Raw genomic sequence first — 16,300 nt, 5'->3', positions numbered from 1 at the left:
AATGTGTCATGTCAATAAGCAGCGTACGGGGTAAAAAGGTGATTTTTAATCCTTTGCGCTTGAAGATTGCATCTCTGGCAACAGTGCTAGTGAGAGAGGCAATTGTTGGTGGCAGTGAAGGAGTTGATTGCTGGCAGGTGGTATATAGCACTGGGATGCTGCATTGTGCTGTGCTGAATGAAACACAGTTACACAAAACAGATGGTGGACTTTATGCCGCGTAGCACATAAGAGAGCAGTGATCAACGAGAGCGCAAAGAAAGCACCGGAGCCAAGGGGGATTAGCTCAAGTGGTAGAGCGCTCGCTTAGCATGCGAGAGGTAGCGGGATCAATGCCCGCATCCTCCAAAGGAAAGCCCTCACGTGGGGTGACCTGCTTTGGATTTTTTTTTTCTTCAGGCTCGGCACTGAGCGCTGTGGGAAAAGCCTCGCCTCTCTAGTCAAAAGGCCAAGCAGGAGTCATCCTCGTAACATGTGCCATGGCGTTGACACTCTCGGGCAGATGTGGCTTCAGCCCATAAATTGACACAGAAGGACTAACACAAAGCATAAAGTGCTTGCTTTGCCTGCCAGAAGTCGCGCAAGGCAGTGTTGGACCAAAGCAATCTATTACCCAAAGCACGGCCAGCCTTCCATGGCCAAGAGACAATATTCCATTAGTGCAAAAAGTGCAAGTGCCATGTAGAAGCTGAGAGGTTTCCACTGGTTTTATCACCACAATCACGTCCCACTTCCTTGACACAGAAGTGTCACAGACCCAACCAGAACAGGGCTTTTGGAGGGAACTAGGGGCTAGCCTTCTGCCCACTGATTAGGGCCCATGGAGAGAGCAGATCATTCTCCAATGATGGACAACAACGCGATGAACGCTGAGAGCGAGGCTTGGATTACAACTCTGTATAAAGACAATAAATCTTCCCTTGCGGAGTGGATGGAAAGATGTCATATTAACCCGGTACAGGTCAATGGTCAGAGGAAATATGGTGGCCCTCGTGCAGACTGGGTTGGAGAAGATCCTCTGTTTGGGACAGAAATATTTATCAACAATCTCCCTCAAGAAATCTATGAATAGATCAATGAATTCCACAGTTCAGACTGTTGGAATATTGTATGAGTTTTGTCTTAGGATGGACAGATTAGACAAGTGAAAGCAAAGAGCTGAAAGACAGCACGTGTAGGGGACTTGGCGCATTGAGGGCTGGGTTTGTTGCCGGGCTGTCTGCGGTGTGCTCCCCGATTAATCAAAGCATTTTCTGGGTGAAAGAAAGCCCTTTGCCTAAGCAAAGAAAGAGAGATTGCCAGAGAAAAAGGTCAACTTAGCAGAGGATGGTTTCGATCCATCGACCTCTGGGTTATGGGCCCAGCACGCTTCCGCTGCGCCACTCTGCTCCAGGCTGGAAGACCCAGCAAAAAAAGGAGGATGTAATATGCTACCGGTCCTACGGGACAAAAACTTCAGGAAATTCTTTGGCTGGGAGGCAACCTTGCCTGCCGCTCCACGGCCACTTTCCACATTCTGCTTATAGAAGGCTTTCATGGGAAAAGATCGGTTCCTCTCTGTTTCAGGCAGCTCCTATTGACTTTGCAGAGTCTCACATCAGGCCAATGTGGAGCCCCTCTAAAGATCTCCTACGGATGTGAATGGGGAGTGGGTCCATCCGGCAAAGTCGCAAGGTAGATTAATAGGCACTGACATTGATTTTGACAAGTCAACCCCAAGTCAAAGGTACTTAGAAAAAGCTCTGGCCCAGTCTTGGGGCTTTTCTTCTCCAATGGAAAGGCTTTCTAGCCTCAAAGACGCAATGGGCTGTCCTACATGTTCACAGTGGTGGTGTGTACGGCTGAAGAAAGGCATGTCTTTGGGTGGACTTGACCCACATCTGAATGTATTCACAGAGATGGTTACCATGGCCTAAAGCAGCACCTTTTAGCACCTGTCAGGCCAGGGAAGCCACATGTGTCCTGCCAAAGAGCATTGGTGGTTCAGTGGTAGAATTCTCGCCTGCCACGCGGGAGGCCCGGGTTCGATTCCCGGCCAATGCAATTATGCTCACTTTCTATCCAGCTATCGCCTCACAGGTAGCTCAGTATCCCGCCGCCCCCAGATATCCAGTACCTTGGAAGGTGTCAAGGCTCATGTGTATTGTCTAGAACCTGCTAGTCGGTGTGAGCCTTTTTGAAACCACCTCCTTCAAATGACATCATGGAAAGCCATGGGGCCATACCGAAGGAAATGGTTGTTAGTCGCCCACGGACATGCTTGGAGGTGCCACTCTGCCACCAAGGGTTCCATGGATAACACCAGAACCCTCGCTACTGGCTGGAGAAGGAGCTTCTTCCCAAGGGATTCTGCTGTCCAAAGTCTCAGGAAAGAAAAAAGGGACCTCTGTGGAGGAAGAGTGAAAACCTTTGAAATTGGGAAAATGGAGGCTGTCTTGGTGTCTAGCGGCCACAGCCTAACCCATCAATGCTGACACGGGGAGGTGCCTGGAGATATAGCTATCTAACGTGGTAGGTGTTCTGATGCCATCTGATGGTTGGTTTCCAGATTGCATTCTGGGTGATCTTAGATGTATATACAGCATTTAAATGTGAAGCTGCAAGTAGTAAAAAATGAGGAAATATATCTATGCTTTGAGTCTGTGGAATGTAGACCTAATGTGTCATGTCAATAAGCAGCGTACGGGGTAAAAAGGTGATTTTTAATCCTTTGCGCTTGAAGATTGCATCTCTGGCAACAGTGCTAGTGAGAGAGGCAATTGTTGGTGGCAGTGAAGGAGTTGATTGCTGGCAGGTGGTATATAGCACTGGGATGCTGCATTGTGCTGTGCTGAATGAAACACAGTTACACAAAACAGATGGTGGACTTTATGCCGCGTAGCACATAAGAGAGCAGTGATCAACGAGAGCGCAAAGAACGCACCAGAGCCAAGGGGGATTAGCTCAAGTGGTAGAGCGCTCGCTTAGCATGCGAGAGGTAGCGGGATCAATGCCCGCATCCTCCAAAGGAAAGCCCTCACGTGGGGTGACCTGCTTTGGATTTTTTTTTTCTTCAGGCTCGGCACTGAGCGCTGTGGGAAAAGCCTCGCCTCTCTAGTCAAAAGGCCAAGCAGGAGTCATCCTCGTAACATGTGCCATGGCGTTGACACTCTCGGGCAGATGTGGCTTCAGCCCATAAATTGACACAGAAGGACTAACACAAAGCATAAAGTGCTTGCTTTGCCTGCCAGAAGTCGCGCAAGGCAGTGTTGGACCAAAGCAATCTATTACCCAAAGCACAGCCAGCCTTCCATGGCCAAGAGACAATATTCCATTAGTGCAAAAAGTGCAAGTGCCATGTAGAAGCTGAGAGGTTTCCACTGGTTTTATCACCACAATCACGTCCCACTTCCTTGACACAGAAGTGTCACAGACCCAACCAGAACAGGGCTTTTGGAGGGAACTAGGGGCTAGCCTTCTGCCCACTGATTAGGGCCCATGGAGAGAGCAGATCATTCTCCAATGATGGACAACAACGCGATGAACGCTGAGAGCGAGGCTTGGATTACAACTCTGTATAAAGACAATAAATCTTCCCTTGCGGAGTGGATGGAAAGATGTCATATTAACCCGGTACAGGTCAATGGTCAGAGGAAATATGGTGGCCCTCGTGCAGACTGGGTTGGAGAAGATCCTCTGTTTGGGACAGAAATATTTATCAACAATCTCCCTCAAGAAATCTATGAATAGATCAATGAATTCCACAGTTCAGACTGTTGGAATATTGTATGAGTTTTGTCTTAGGATGGACAGATTAGACAAGTGAAAGCAAAGAGCTGAAAGACAGCACGTGTAGGGGACTTGGCGCATTGAGGGCTGGGTTTGTTGCCGGGCTGTCTGCGGTGTGCTCCCCGATTAATCAAAGCATTTTCTGGGTGAAAGAAAGCCCTTTGCCTAAGCAAAGAAAGAGAGATTGCCAGAGAAAAAGGTCAACTTAGCAGAGGATGGTTTCGATCCATCGACCTCTGGGTTATGGGCCCAGCACGCTTCCGCTGCGCCACTCTGCTCCAGGCTGGAAGACCCAGCAAAAAAAGGAGGATGTAATATGCTACCGGTCCTACGGGACAAAAACTTCAGGAAATTCTTTGGCTGGGAGGCAACCTTGCCTGCCGCTCCACGGCCACTTTCCACATTCTGCTTATAGAAGGCTTTCATGGGAAAAGATCGGTTCCTCTCTGTTTCAGGCAGCTCCTATTGACTTTGCAGAGTCTCACATCAGGCCAATGTGGAGCCCCTCTAAAGATCTCCTACGGATGTGAATGGGGAGTGGGTCCATCCGGCAAAGTCGCAAGGTAGATTAATAGGCACTGACATTGATTTTGACAAGTCAACCCCAAGTCAAAGGTACTTAGAAAAAGCTCTGGCCCAGTCTTGGGGCTTTTCTTCTCCAATGGAAAGGCTTTCTAGCCTCAAAGACGCAATGGGCTGTCCTACATGTTCACAGTGGTGGTGTGTACGGCTGAAGAAAGGCATGTCTTTGGGTGGACTTGACCCACATCTGAATGTATTCACAGAGATGGTTACCATGGCCTAAAGCAGCACCTTTTAGCACCTGTCAGGCCAGGGAAGCCACATGTGTCCTGCCAAAGAGCATTGGTGGTTCAGTGGTAGAATTCTCGCCTGCCACGCGGGAGGCCCGGGTTCGATTCCCGGCCAATGCAATTATGCTCACTTTCTATCCAGCTATCGCCTCACAGGTAGCTCAGTATCCCGCCGCCCCCAGATATCCAGTACCTTGGAAGGTGTCAAGGCTCATGTGTATTGTCTAGAACCTGCTAGTCGGTGTGAGCCTTTTTGAAACCACCTCCTTCAAATGACATCATGGAAAGCCATGGGGCCATACCGAAGGAAATGGTTGTTAGTCGCCCACGGACATGCTTGGAGGTGCCACTCTGCCACCAAGGGTTCCATGGATAACACCAGAACCCTCGCTACTGGCTGGAGAAGGAGCTTCTTCCCAAGGGATTCTGCTGTCCAAAGTCTCAGGAAAGAAAAAAGGGACCTCTGTGGAGGAAGAGTGAAAACCTTTGAAATTGGGAAAATGGAGGCTGTCTTGGTGTCTAGCGGCCACAGCCTAACCCATCAATGCTGACACGGGGAGGTGCCTGGAGATATAGCTATCTAACGTGGTAGGTGTTCTGATGCCATCTGATGGTTGGTTTCCAGATTGCATTCTGGGTGATCTTAGATGTATATACAGCATTTAAATGTGAAGCTGCAAGTAGTAAAAAATGAGGAAATATATCTATGCTTTGAGTCTGTGGAATGTAGACCTAATGTGTCATGTCAATAAGCAGCGTACGGGGTAAAAAGGTGATTTTTAATCCTTTGCGCTTGAAGATTGCATCTCTGGCAACAGTGCTAGTGAGAGAGGCAATTGTTGGTGGCAGTGAAGGAGTTGATTGCTGGCAGGTGGTATATAGCACTGGGATGCTGCATTGTGCTGTGCTGAATGAAACACAGTTACACAAAACAGATGGTGGACTTTATGCCGCGTAGCACATAAGAGAGCAGTGATCAACAAGAGCGCAAAGAAAGCACCGGAGCCAAGGGGGATTAGCTCAAGTGGTAGAGCGCTCGCTTAGCATGCGAGAGGTAGCGGGATCAATGCCCGCATCCTCCAAAGGAAAGCCCTCACGTGGGGTGACCTGCTTTGGATTTTTTTTTTCTTCAGGCTCGGCACTGAGCGCTGTGGGAAAAGCCTCGCCTCTCTAGTCAAAAGGCCAAGCAGGAGTCATCCTCGTAACATGTGCCATGGCGTTGACACTCTCGGGCAGATGTGGCTTCAGCCCATAAATTGACACAGAAGGACTAACACAAAGCATAAAGTGCTTGCTTTGCCTGCCAGAAGTCGCGCAAGGCAGTGTTGGACCAAAGCAATCTATTACCCAAAGCACGGCCAGCCTTCCATGGCCAAGAGACAATATTCCATTAGTGCAAAAAGTGCAAGTGCCATGTAGAAGCTGAGAGGTTTCCACTGGTTTTATCACCACAATCACGTCCCACTTCCTTGACACAGAAGTGTCACAGACCCAACCAGAACAGGGCTTTTGGAGGGAACTAGGGGCTAGCCTTCTGCCCACTGATTAGGGCCCATGGAGAGAGCAGATCATTCTCCAATGATGGACAACAACGCGATGAACGCTGAGAGCGAGGCTTGGATTACAACTCTGTATAAAGACAATAAATCTTCCCTTGCGGAGTGGATGGAAAGATGTCATATTAACCCGGTACAGGTCAATGGTCAGAGGAAATATGGTGGCCCTCGTGCAGACTGGGTCTGAGAAGATCCTCTGTTTGGGACAGAAATATTTATCAACAATCTCCCTCAAGAAATCTATGAATAGATCAATGAATTCCACAGTTCAGACTGTTGGAATATTGTATGAGTTTTGTCTTAGGATGGACAGATTAGACAAGTGAAAGCAAAGAGCTGAAAGACAGCACGTGTAGGGGACTTGGCTCATTGAGGGCTGGGTTTGTTGCCGGGCTGTCTGCGGTGTGCTCCCCGATTAATCAAAGCATTTTCTGGGTGAAAGAAAGCCCTTTGCCTAAGCAAAGAAAGAGAGATTGCCAGAGAAAAAGGTCAACTTAGCAGAGGATGGTTTCGATCCATCGACCTCTGGGTTATGGGCCCAGCACGCTTCCGCTGCGCCACTCTGCTCCAGGCCGGAAGACCCAGCAAAAATAGGAGGATGTAATATGCTACCGGTCCTATGGGACAAAAACTTCAGGAAATTCTTTGGCTGGGAGGCAACCTCTCCTGCCGCTCCACGGCCACTTTCCACATTCTGCTTATAGAAGGCTTTCATGGGAAAAGATCGGTTCCTCTCTGTTTCAGGCAGCTCCTATTGACTTTGCAGAGTATCACATCAGGCCAATGTGGAGCCCCTCTAAAGATCTCCTACGGATGTGAATGGGGAGTGGGTCCATCCGGCAAAGTCGCAAGGTAGATTAATAGGCACTGACATTGATTTTGACAAGTCAACCCCAAGTCAAAGGTACTTAGAAAAAGCTCTGGCCCAGTCTTGGGGCTTTTCTTCTCTAATGGAAAGGCTTTCTAGCCTCAAAGACGCAATGGGCTGTCCTACATGTTCACAGTGGTGGTGTGTACGGCTGAAGAAAGGCATGTCTTTGGGTGGACTTGACCCACATCTGAATGTATTCACAGAGATGGTTACCATGGCCTAAAGCAGCACCTTTTAGCACCTGTCAGGCCAGGGAAGCCACATGTGTCCTGCCAAAGAGCATTGGTGGTTCAGTGGTAGAATTCTCGCCTGCCACGCGGGAGGCCCGGGTTCGATTCCCGGCCAATGCAATTATGCTCACTTTCTATCCAGCTATCGCCTCACAGGTAGCTCAGTATCCCGCCGCCCCCAGATATCCAGTACCTTGGAAGGTGTCAAGGCTCATGTGTATTGTCTAGAACCTGCTAGTCGGTGTGAGCCTTTTTGAAACCACCTCCTTCAAATGACATCATGGAAAGCCATGGGGCCATACCGAAGGAAATGGTTGTTAGTCGCCCACGGACATGCTTGGAGGTGCCACTCTGCCACCAAGGGTTCCATGGATAACACCAGAACCCTCGCTACTGGCTGGAGAAGGAGCTTCTTCCCAAGGGATTCTGCTGTCCAAAGTCTCAGGAAAGAAAAAAGGGACCTCTGTGGAGGAAGAGTGAAAACCTTTGAAATTGGGAAAATGGAGGCTGTCTTGGTGTCTAGCGGCCACAGCCTAACCCATCAATGCTGACACGGGGAGGTGCCTGGAGATATAGCTATCTAACGTGGTAAGTGTTCTGATGCCATCTGATGGTTGGTTTCCAGATTGCATTCTGGGTGATCTTAGATGTATATACAGCATTTAAATGTGAAGCTGCAAGTAGTAAAAAATGAGGAAATATATCTATGCTTTGAGTCTGTGGAATGTAGACCTAATGTGTCATGTCAATAAGCAGCGTACGGGGTAAAAAGGTGATTTTTAATCCTTTGCGCTTGAAGATTGCATCTCTGGCAACAGTGCTAGTGAGAGAGGCAATTGTTGGTGGCAGTGAAGGAGTTGATTGCTGGCAGGTGGTATATAGCACTGGGATGCTGCATTGTGCTGTGCTGAATGAAACACAGTTACACAAAACAGATGGTGGACTTTATGCCGCGTAGCACATAAGAGAGCAGTGATCAACGAGAGCGCAAAGAAAGCACCGGAGCCAAGGGGGATTAGCTCAAGTGGTAGAGCGCTCGCTTAGCATGCGAGAGGTAGCGGGATCAATGCCCGCATCCTCCAAAGGAAAGCCCTCACGTGGGGTGACCTGCTTTGGATTTTTTTTTTCTTCAGGCTCGGCACTGAGCGCTGTGGGAAAAGCCTCGCCTCTCTAGTCAAAAGGCCAAGCAGGAGTCATCCTCGTAACATGTGCCATGGCGTTGACACTCTCGGGCAGATGTGGCTTCAGCCCATAAATTGACACAGAAGGACTAACACAAAGCATAAAGTGCTTGCTTTGCCTGCCAGAAGTCGCGCAAGGCAGTGTTGGACCAAAGCAATCTATTACCCAAAGCACGGCCAGCCTTCCATGGCCAAGAGACAATATTCCATTAGTGCAAAAAGTGCAAGTGCCATGTAGAAGCTGAGAGGTTTCCACTGGTTTTATCACCACAATCACGTCCCACTTCCTTGACACAGAAGTGTCACAGACCCAACCAGAACAGGGCTTTTGGAGGGAACTAGGGGCTAGCCTTCTGCCCACTGATTAGGGCCCATAGAGAGGGCAGATCATTCTCCAATGATGGACAACAACGCGATGAACGCTGAGAGCGAGGCTTGGATTACAACTCTGTATAAAGACAATAAATCTTCCCTTGCGGAGTGGATGGAAAGATGTCATATTAACCCGGTACAGGTCAATGGTCAGAGGAAATATGGTGGCCCTCGTGCAGACTGGGTTGGAGAAGATCCTCTGTTTGGGACAGAAATATTTATCAACAATCTCCCTCAAGAAATCTATGAATAGATCAATGAATTCCACAGTTCAGACTGTTGGAATATTGTATGAGTTTTGTCTTAGGATGGACAGATTAGACAAGTGAAAGCAAAGAGCTGAAAGACAGCACGTGTAGGGGACTTGGCGCATTGAGGGCTGGGTTTGTTGCCGGGCTGTCTGCGGTGTGCTCCCCGATTAATCAAAGCATTTTCTGGGTGAAAGAAAGCCCTTTGCCTAAGCAAAGAAAGAGAGATTGCCAGAGAAAAAGGTCAACTTAGCAGAGGATGGTTTCGATCCATCGACCTCTGGGTTATGGGCCCAGCACGCTTCCGCTGCGCCACTCTGCTCCAGGCCGGAAGACCCAGCAAAAATAGGAGGATGTAATATGCTACCGGTCCTACGGGACAAAAACTTCAGGAAATTCTTTGGCTGGGAGGCAACCTTGCCTGCCGCTCCACGGCCACTTTCCACATTCTGCTTATAGAAGGCTTTCATGGGAAAAGATCGGTTCCTCTCTGTTTCAGGCAGCTCCTATTGACTTTGCAGAGTCTCACATCAGGCCAATGTGGAGCCCCTCTAAAGATCTCCTACGGATGTGAATGGGGAGTGGGTCCATCCGGCAAAGTCGCAAGGTAGATTAATAGGCACTGACATTGATTTTGACAAGTCAACCCCAAGTCAAAGGTACTTAGAAAAAGCTCTGGCCCAGTCTTGGGGCTTTTCTTCTCCAATGGAAAGGCTTTCTAGCCTCAAAGACGCAATGGGCTGTCCTACATGTTCACAGTGGTGGTGTGTACGGCTGAAGAAAGGCATGTCTTTGGGTGGACTTGACCCACATCTGAATGTATTCACAGAGATGGTTACCATGGCCTAAAGCAGCACCTTTTAGCACCTGTCAGGCCAGGGAAGCCACATGTGTCCTGCCAAAGAGCATTGGTGGTTCAGTGGTAGAATTCTCGCCTGCCACGCGGGAGGCCCGGGTTCGATTCCCGGCCAATGCAATTATGCTCACTTTCTATCCAGCTATCGCCTCACAGGTAGCTCAGTATCCCGCCGCCCCCAGATATCCAGTACCTTGGAAGGTGTCAAGGCTCATGTGTATTGTATAGAACCTGCTAGTCGGTGTGAGCCTTTTTGAAACCACCTCCTTCAAATGACATCATGGAAAGCCATGGGGCCATACCGAAGGAAATGGTTGTTAGTCGCCCACGGACATGCTTGGAGGTGCCACTCTGCCACCAAGGGTTCCATGGATAACACCAGAACCCTCGCTACTGGCTGGAGAAGGAGCTTCTTCCCAAGGGATTCTGCTGTCCAAAGTCTCAGGAAAGAAAAAAGGGACCTCTGTGGAGGAAGAGTGAAAACCTTTGAAATTGGGAAAATGGAGGCTGTCTTGGTGTCTAGCGGCCACAGCCTAACCCATCAATGCTGACACGGGGAGGTGCCTGGAGATATAGCTATCTAACGTGGTAGGTGTTCTGATGCCATCTGATGGTTGGTTTCCAGATTGCATTCTGGGTGATCTTAGATGTATATACAGCATTTAAATGTGAAGCTGCAAGTAGTAAAAAATGAGGAAATATATCTATGCTTTGAGTCTGTGGAATGTAGACCTAATGTGTCATGTCAATAAGCAGCGTACGGGGTAAAAAGGTGATTTTTAATCCTTTGCGCTTGAAGATTGCATCTCTGGCAACAGTGCTAGTGAGAGAGGCAATTGTTGGTGGCAGTGAAGGAGTTGATTGCTGGCAGGTGGTATATAGCACTGGGATGCTGCATTGTGCTGTGCTGAATGAAACACAGTTACACAAAACAGATGGTGGACTTTATGCCGCGTAGCACATAAGAGAGCAGTGATCAACAAGAGCGCAAAGAAAGCACCGGAGCCAAGGGGGATTAGCTCAAGTGGTAGAGCGCTCGCTTAGCATGCGAGAGGTAGCGGGATCAATGCCCGCATCCTCCAAAGGAAAGCCCTCACGTGGGGTGACCTGCTTTGGATTTTTTTTTTCTTCAGGCTCGGCACTGAGCGCTGTGGGAAAAGCCTCGCCTCTCTAGTCAAAAGGCCAAGCAGGAGTCATCCTCGTAACATGTGCCATGGCGTTGACACTCTCGGGCAGATGTGGCTTCAGCCCATAAATTGACACAGAAGGACTAACACAAAGCATAAAGTGCTTGCTTTGCCTGCCAGAAGTCGCGCAAGGCAGTGTTGGACCAAAGCAATCTATTACCCAAAGCACGGCCAGCCTTCCATGGCCAAGAGACAATATTCCATTAGTGCAAAAAGTGCAAGTGCCATGTAGAAGCTGAGAGGTTTCCACTGGTTTTATCACCACAATCACGTCCCACTTCCTTGACACAGAAGTGTCACAGACCCAACCAGAACAGGGCTTTTGGAGGGAACTAGGGGCTAGCCTTCTGCCCACTGATTAGGGCCCATGGAGAGGGCAGATCATTCTCCAATGATGGACAACAACGCGATGAACGCTGAGAGCGAGGCTTGGATTACAACTCTGTATAAAGACAATAAATCTTCCCTTGCGGAGTGGATGGAAAGATGTCATATTAACCCGGTACAGGTCAATGGTCAGAGGAAATATGGTGGCCCTCGTGCAGACTGGGTTGGAGAAGATCCTCTGTTTGGGACAGAAATATTTATCAACAATCTCCCTCAAGAAATCTATGAATAGATCAATGAATTCCACAGTTCAGACTGTTGGAATATTGTATGAGTTTTGTCTTAGGATGGACAGATTTGACAAGTGAAAGCAAAGAGCTGAAAGTCAGCACGTGTAGGGGACTTGGCGCATTGAGGGCTGGGTTTGTTGCCGGGCTGTCTGCGGTGTGCTCCCCGATTAATCAAAGCATTTTCTGGGTGAAAGAAAGCCCTTTGCCTAAGCAAAGAAAGAGAGATTGCCAGAGAAAAAGGTCAACTTAGCAGAGGATGGTTTCGATCCATCGACCTCTGGGTTATGGGCCCAGCACGCTTCCGCTGCGCCACTCTGCTCCAGGCTGGAAGACCCAGCAAAAATAGGAGGATGTAATATGCTACCGGTCCTACGGCACAACAACTTCAGGAAATTCTTTGGCTGGGAGGCAACCTCGCCTGCCGCTCCACGGCCACTTTCCACATTCTGCTTATAGAAGGCTTTCATGGGAAAAGATCGGTTCCTCTCTGTTTCAGGCAGCTCCTATTGACTTTGCAGAGTCTCACATCAGGCCAATGTGGAGCCCCTCTAAAGATCTCCTACGGATGTGAATGGGGAGTGGGTCCATCCGGCAAAGTCGCAAGGTAGATTAATAGGCACTGACATTGATTTTGACAAGTCAACCCCAAGTCAAAGGTACTTAGAAAAAGCTCTGGCCCAGTCTTGGGGCTTTTCTTCTCCAATGGAAAGGCTTTCTAGCCTCAAAGACGCAATGGGCTGTCCTACATGTTCACAGTGGTGGTGTGTACGGCTGAAGAAAGGCATGTCTTTGGGTGGACTTGACCCACATCTGAATGTATTCACAGAGATGGTTACCATGGCCTAAAGCAGCACCTTTTAGCACCTGTCAGGCCAGGGAAGCCACATGTGTCCTGCCAAAGAGCATTGGTGGTTCAGTGGTAGAATTCTCGCCTGCCACGCGGGAGGCCCGGGTTCGATTCCCAGCCAATGCAATTATGCTCACTTTCTATCCAGCTATCGCCTCACAGGTAGCTCAGTATCCCCCAGATATCCAGTACCTTGGAAGGTGTCAAGGCTCATGTGTATTGTCTAGAACCTGCTAGTCGGTGTGAGCCTTTTTGAAACCACCTCCTTCAAATGACATCATGGAAAGCCATGGGGCCATACCGAAGGAAATGGTTGTTAGTCGCCCACGGACATGCTTGGAGGTGCCACTCTGCCACCAAGGGTTCCATGGATAACACCAGAACCCTCGCTACTGGCTGGAGAAGGAGCTTCTTCCCAAGGGATTCTGCTGTCCAAAGTCTCAGGAAAGAAAAAAGGGACCTCTGTGGAGGAAGAGTGAAAACCTTTGAAATTGGGAAAATGGAGGCTGTCTTGGTGTCTAGCGGCCACAGCCTAACCCATCAATGCTGACACGGGGAGGTGCCTGGAGATATAGCTATCTAACGTGGTAGGTGTTCTGATGCCATCTGATGGTTGGTTTCCAGATTGCATTCTGGGTGATCTTAGATGTATATACAGCATTTAAATGTGAAGCTGCAAGTAGTAAAAAATGAGGAAATATATCTATGCTTTGAGTCTGTGGAATGTAGACCTAATGTGTCATGTCAATAAGCAGCGTACGGGGTAAAAAGGTGATTTTTAATCCTTTGCGCTTGAAGATTGCATCTCTGGCAACAGTGCTAGTGAGAGAGGCAATTGTTGGTGGCAGTGAAGGAGTTGATTGCTGGCAGGTGGTATATAGCACTGGGATGCTGCATTGTGCTGTGCTGAATGAAACACAGTTACACAAAACAGATGGTGGACTTTATGCCGCGTAGCACATAAGAGAGCAGTGATCAATGAGAGCGCAAAGAAAGCACCAGAGCCAAGGGGGATTAGCTCAAGTGGTAGAGCGCTCGCTTAGCATGCGAGAGGTAGCGGGATCAATGCCCGCATCCTCCAAAGGAAAGCCCTCACGTGGGGTGACCTGCTTTGGATTTTTTTTTTCTTCAGGCTCGGCACTGAGCGCTGTGGGAAAAGCCTCGCCTCTCTAGTCAAAAGGCCAAGCAGGAGTCATCCTCGTAACATGTGCCATGGCGTTGACACTCTCGGGCAGATGTGGCTTCAGCCCATAAATTGACACAGAAGGACTAACACAAAGCATAAAGTGCTTGCTTTGCCTGCCAGAAGTCGCGCAAGGCAGTGTTGGACCAAAGCAATCTATTACCCAAAGCACGGCCAGCCTTCCATGGCCAAGAGACAATATTCCATTAGTGCAAAAAGTGCAAGTGCCATGTAGAAGCTGAGAGGTTTCCACTGGTTTTATCACCACAATCACGTCCCACTTCCTTGACACAGAAGTGTCACAGACCCAACCAGAACAGGGCTTTTGGAGGGAACTAGGGGCTAGCCTTCTGCCCACTGATTAGGGCCCATGGAGAGAGCAGATCATTCTCCAATGATGGACAACAACGCGATGAACGCTGAGAGCGAGGCTTGGATTACAACTCTGTATAAAGACAATAAATCTTCCCTTGCGGAGTGGATGGAAAGATGTCATATTAACCCGGTACAGGTCAATGGTCAGAGGAAATATGGTGGCCCTCGTGCAGACTGGGTTGGAGAAGATCCTCTGTTTGGGACAGAAATATTTATCAACAATCTCCCTCAAGAAATCTATGAATAGATCAATGAATTCCACAGTTCAGACTGTTGGAATATTGTATGAGTTTTGTCTTAGGATGGACAGATTAGACAAGTGAAAGCAAAGAGCTGAAAGACAGCACGTGTAGGGGACTTGGCGCATTGAGGGCTGGGTTTGTTGCCGGGCTGTCTGCGGTGTGCTCCCCGATTAATCAAAGCATTTTCTGGGTGAAAGAAAGCCCTTTGCCTAAGCAAAGAAAGAGAGATTGCCAGAGAAAAAGGTCAACTTAGCAGAGGATGGTTTCGATCCATCGACCTCTGGGTTATGGGCCCAGCACGCTTCCGCTGCGCCACTCTGCTCCAGGCCGGAAGACCCAGCAAAAATAGGAGGATGTAATATGCTACCGGTCCTACGGGACAAAAACTTCAGGAAATTCTTTGGCTGGGAGGCAACCTTGCCTGCCGCTCCACGGCCACTTTCCACATTCTGCTTATAGAAGGCTTTCATGGGAAAAGATCGGTTCCTCTCTGTTTCAGGCAGCTCCTATTGACTTTGCAGAGTCTCACATCAGGCCAATGTGGAGCCCCTCTAAAGATCTCCTACGGATGTGAATGGGGAGTGGGTCCATCCGGCAAAGTCGCAAGGTAGATTAATAGGCACTGACATTGATTTTGACAAGTCAACCCCAAGTCAAAGGTACTTAGAAAAAGCTCTGGCCCAGTCTTGGGGCTTTTCTTCTCCAATGGAAAGGCTTTCTAGCCTCAAAGACGCAATGGGCTGTCCTACATGTTCACAGTGGTGATGTGTACGGCTGAAGAAAGGCATGTCTTTGGGTGGACTTGACCCACATCTGAATGTATTCACAGAGATGGTTACCATGGCCTAAAGCAGCACCTTTTAGCACCTGTCAGGCCAGGGAAGCCACATGTGTCCTGCCAAAGAGCATTGGTGGTTCAGTGGTAGAATTCTCGCCTGCCACGCGGGAGGCCCGGGTTCGATTCCCGGCCAATGCAATTATGCTCACTTTCTATCCAGCTATCGCCTCACAGGTAGCTCAGTATCCCGCCGCCCCCAGATATCCAGTACCTTGGAAGGTGTCAAGGCTCATGTGTATTGTCTAGAACCTGCTAGTCGGTGTGAGCCTTTTTGAAACCACCTCCTTCAAATGACATCATGGAAAGCCATGGGGCCATACCGAAGGAAATGGTTGTTAGTCGCCCACGGACATGCTTGGAGGTGCCACTCTGCCACCAAGGGTTCCATGGATAACACCAGAACCCTCGCTACTGGCTGGAGAAGGAGCTTCTTCCCAAGGGATTCTGCTGTCCAAAGTCTCAGGAAAGAAAAAAGGGACCTCTGTAGAGGAAGAGTGAAAACCTTTGAAATTGGGAAAATGGAGGCTGTCTTGGTGTCTAGCGGCCACAGCCTAACCCATCAATGCTGACACGGGGAGGTGCCTGGAGATATAGCTATCTAACGTGGTAGGTGTTCTGATGCCATCTGATGGTTGGTTTCCAGATTGCATTCTGGGTGATCTTAGATGTATATACAGCATTTAAATGTGAAGCTGCAAGTAGTAAAAAATGAGGAAATATATCTATGCTTTGAGTCTGTGGAATGTAGACCTAATGTGTCATGTCAATAAGCAGCGTACGGGGTAAAAAGGTGATTTTTAATCCTTTGCGCTTGAAGATTGCATCTCTGGCAACAGTGCTAGTGAGAGAGGCAATTGTTGGTGGCAGTGAAGGAGTTGATTGCTGGCAGGTGGTATATAGCACTGGGATGCTGCATTGTGCTGTGCTGAATGAAACACAGTTACACAAAACAGATGGTGGACTTTATGCCGCGTAGCACATAAGAGAGCAGTGATCAACAAGAGCGCAAAGAAAGCACCGGAGCCAAGGGGGATTAGCTCAAGTGGTAGAGCGCTCGCTTAGCATGCGAGAGGTAGCGGGATCAATGCCCGCATCCTCCAAAGGAAAGCCCTCACGT

General features: G+C 48.9%; 12 non-coding genes across 12 annotated transcripts; all 12 read left to right on the top strand.

The window, feature by feature from the left end:
• Positions 1-275: 275 nt before the first annotated feature.
• TRNAA-AGC (transfer RNA alanine (anticodon AGC)) lies at positions 276-348 on the top strand. Its single transcript has one exon. It is a non-coding gene; the product is annotated as a tRNA-Ala (tRNA).
• Positions 349-1,972: 1,624 nt separating this feature from the next.
• Positions 1,973-2,043, top strand: TRNAG-GCC (transfer RNA glycine (anticodon GCC)). Its single transcript has one exon. It is a non-coding gene; the product is annotated as a tRNA-Gly (tRNA).
• An 889-nt stretch (positions 2,044-2,932) lies between these two features.
• Positions 2,933-3,005, top strand: TRNAA-AGC (transfer RNA alanine (anticodon AGC)). The gene has a single exon. It is a non-coding gene; the product is annotated as a tRNA-Ala (tRNA).
• A 1,624-nt stretch (positions 3,006-4,629) lies between these two features.
• Positions 4,630-4,700, top strand: TRNAG-GCC (transfer RNA glycine (anticodon GCC)). Its single transcript has one exon. It is a non-coding gene; the product is annotated as a tRNA-Gly (tRNA).
• An 889-nt stretch (positions 4,701-5,589) lies between these two features.
• Positions 5,590-5,662, top strand: TRNAA-AGC (transfer RNA alanine (anticodon AGC)). The gene has a single exon. It is a non-coding gene; the product is annotated as a tRNA-Ala (tRNA).
• A 1,624-nt stretch (positions 5,663-7,286) lies between these two features.
• Positions 7,287-7,357, top strand: TRNAG-GCC (transfer RNA glycine (anticodon GCC)). Its single transcript has one exon. It is a non-coding gene; the product is annotated as a tRNA-Gly (tRNA).
• An 889-nt stretch (positions 7,358-8,246) lies between these two features.
• On the top strand, positions 8,247-8,319 carry TRNAA-AGC (transfer RNA alanine (anticodon AGC)). The gene has a single exon. It is a non-coding gene; the product is annotated as a tRNA-Ala (tRNA).
• A 1,624-nt stretch (positions 8,320-9,943) lies between these two features.
• Positions 9,944-10,014, top strand: TRNAG-GCC (transfer RNA glycine (anticodon GCC)). The gene has a single exon. It is a non-coding gene; the product is annotated as a tRNA-Gly (tRNA).
• Positions 10,015-10,903: 889 nt separating this feature from the next.
• TRNAA-AGC (transfer RNA alanine (anticodon AGC)) lies at positions 10,904-10,976 on the top strand. Its single transcript has one exon. It is a non-coding gene; the product is annotated as a tRNA-Ala (tRNA).
• Positions 10,977-13,553: 2,577 nt separating this feature from the next.
• On the top strand, positions 13,554-13,626 carry TRNAA-AGC (transfer RNA alanine (anticodon AGC)). The gene has a single exon. It is a non-coding gene; the product is annotated as a tRNA-Ala (tRNA).
• Positions 13,627-15,250: 1,624 nt separating this feature from the next.
• Positions 15,251-15,321, top strand: TRNAG-GCC (transfer RNA glycine (anticodon GCC)). Its single transcript has one exon. It is a non-coding gene; the product is annotated as a tRNA-Gly (tRNA).
• Positions 15,322-16,210: 889 nt separating this feature from the next.
• TRNAA-AGC (transfer RNA alanine (anticodon AGC)) lies at positions 16,211-16,283 on the top strand. The gene has a single exon. It is a non-coding gene; the product is annotated as a tRNA-Ala (tRNA).
• Positions 16,284-16,300: the final 17 nt, after the last annotated feature.

Source organism: Staurois parvus, unplaced genomic scaffold (assembly GCF_062004578.1).
Source record: "Staurois parvus isolate SC_StPar_1 unplaced genomic scaffold, SC_StPar_1.0 ptg001130l, whole genome shotgun sequence".
Classification (NCBI taxonomy): Eukaryota; Metazoa; Chordata; class Amphibia; order Anura; family Ranidae; genus Staurois; species Staurois parvus.
The sequence above is the reverse complement of the archived record's forward strand: the minus strand, read 5'-3'. Positions and strand labels throughout refer to the sequence as shown.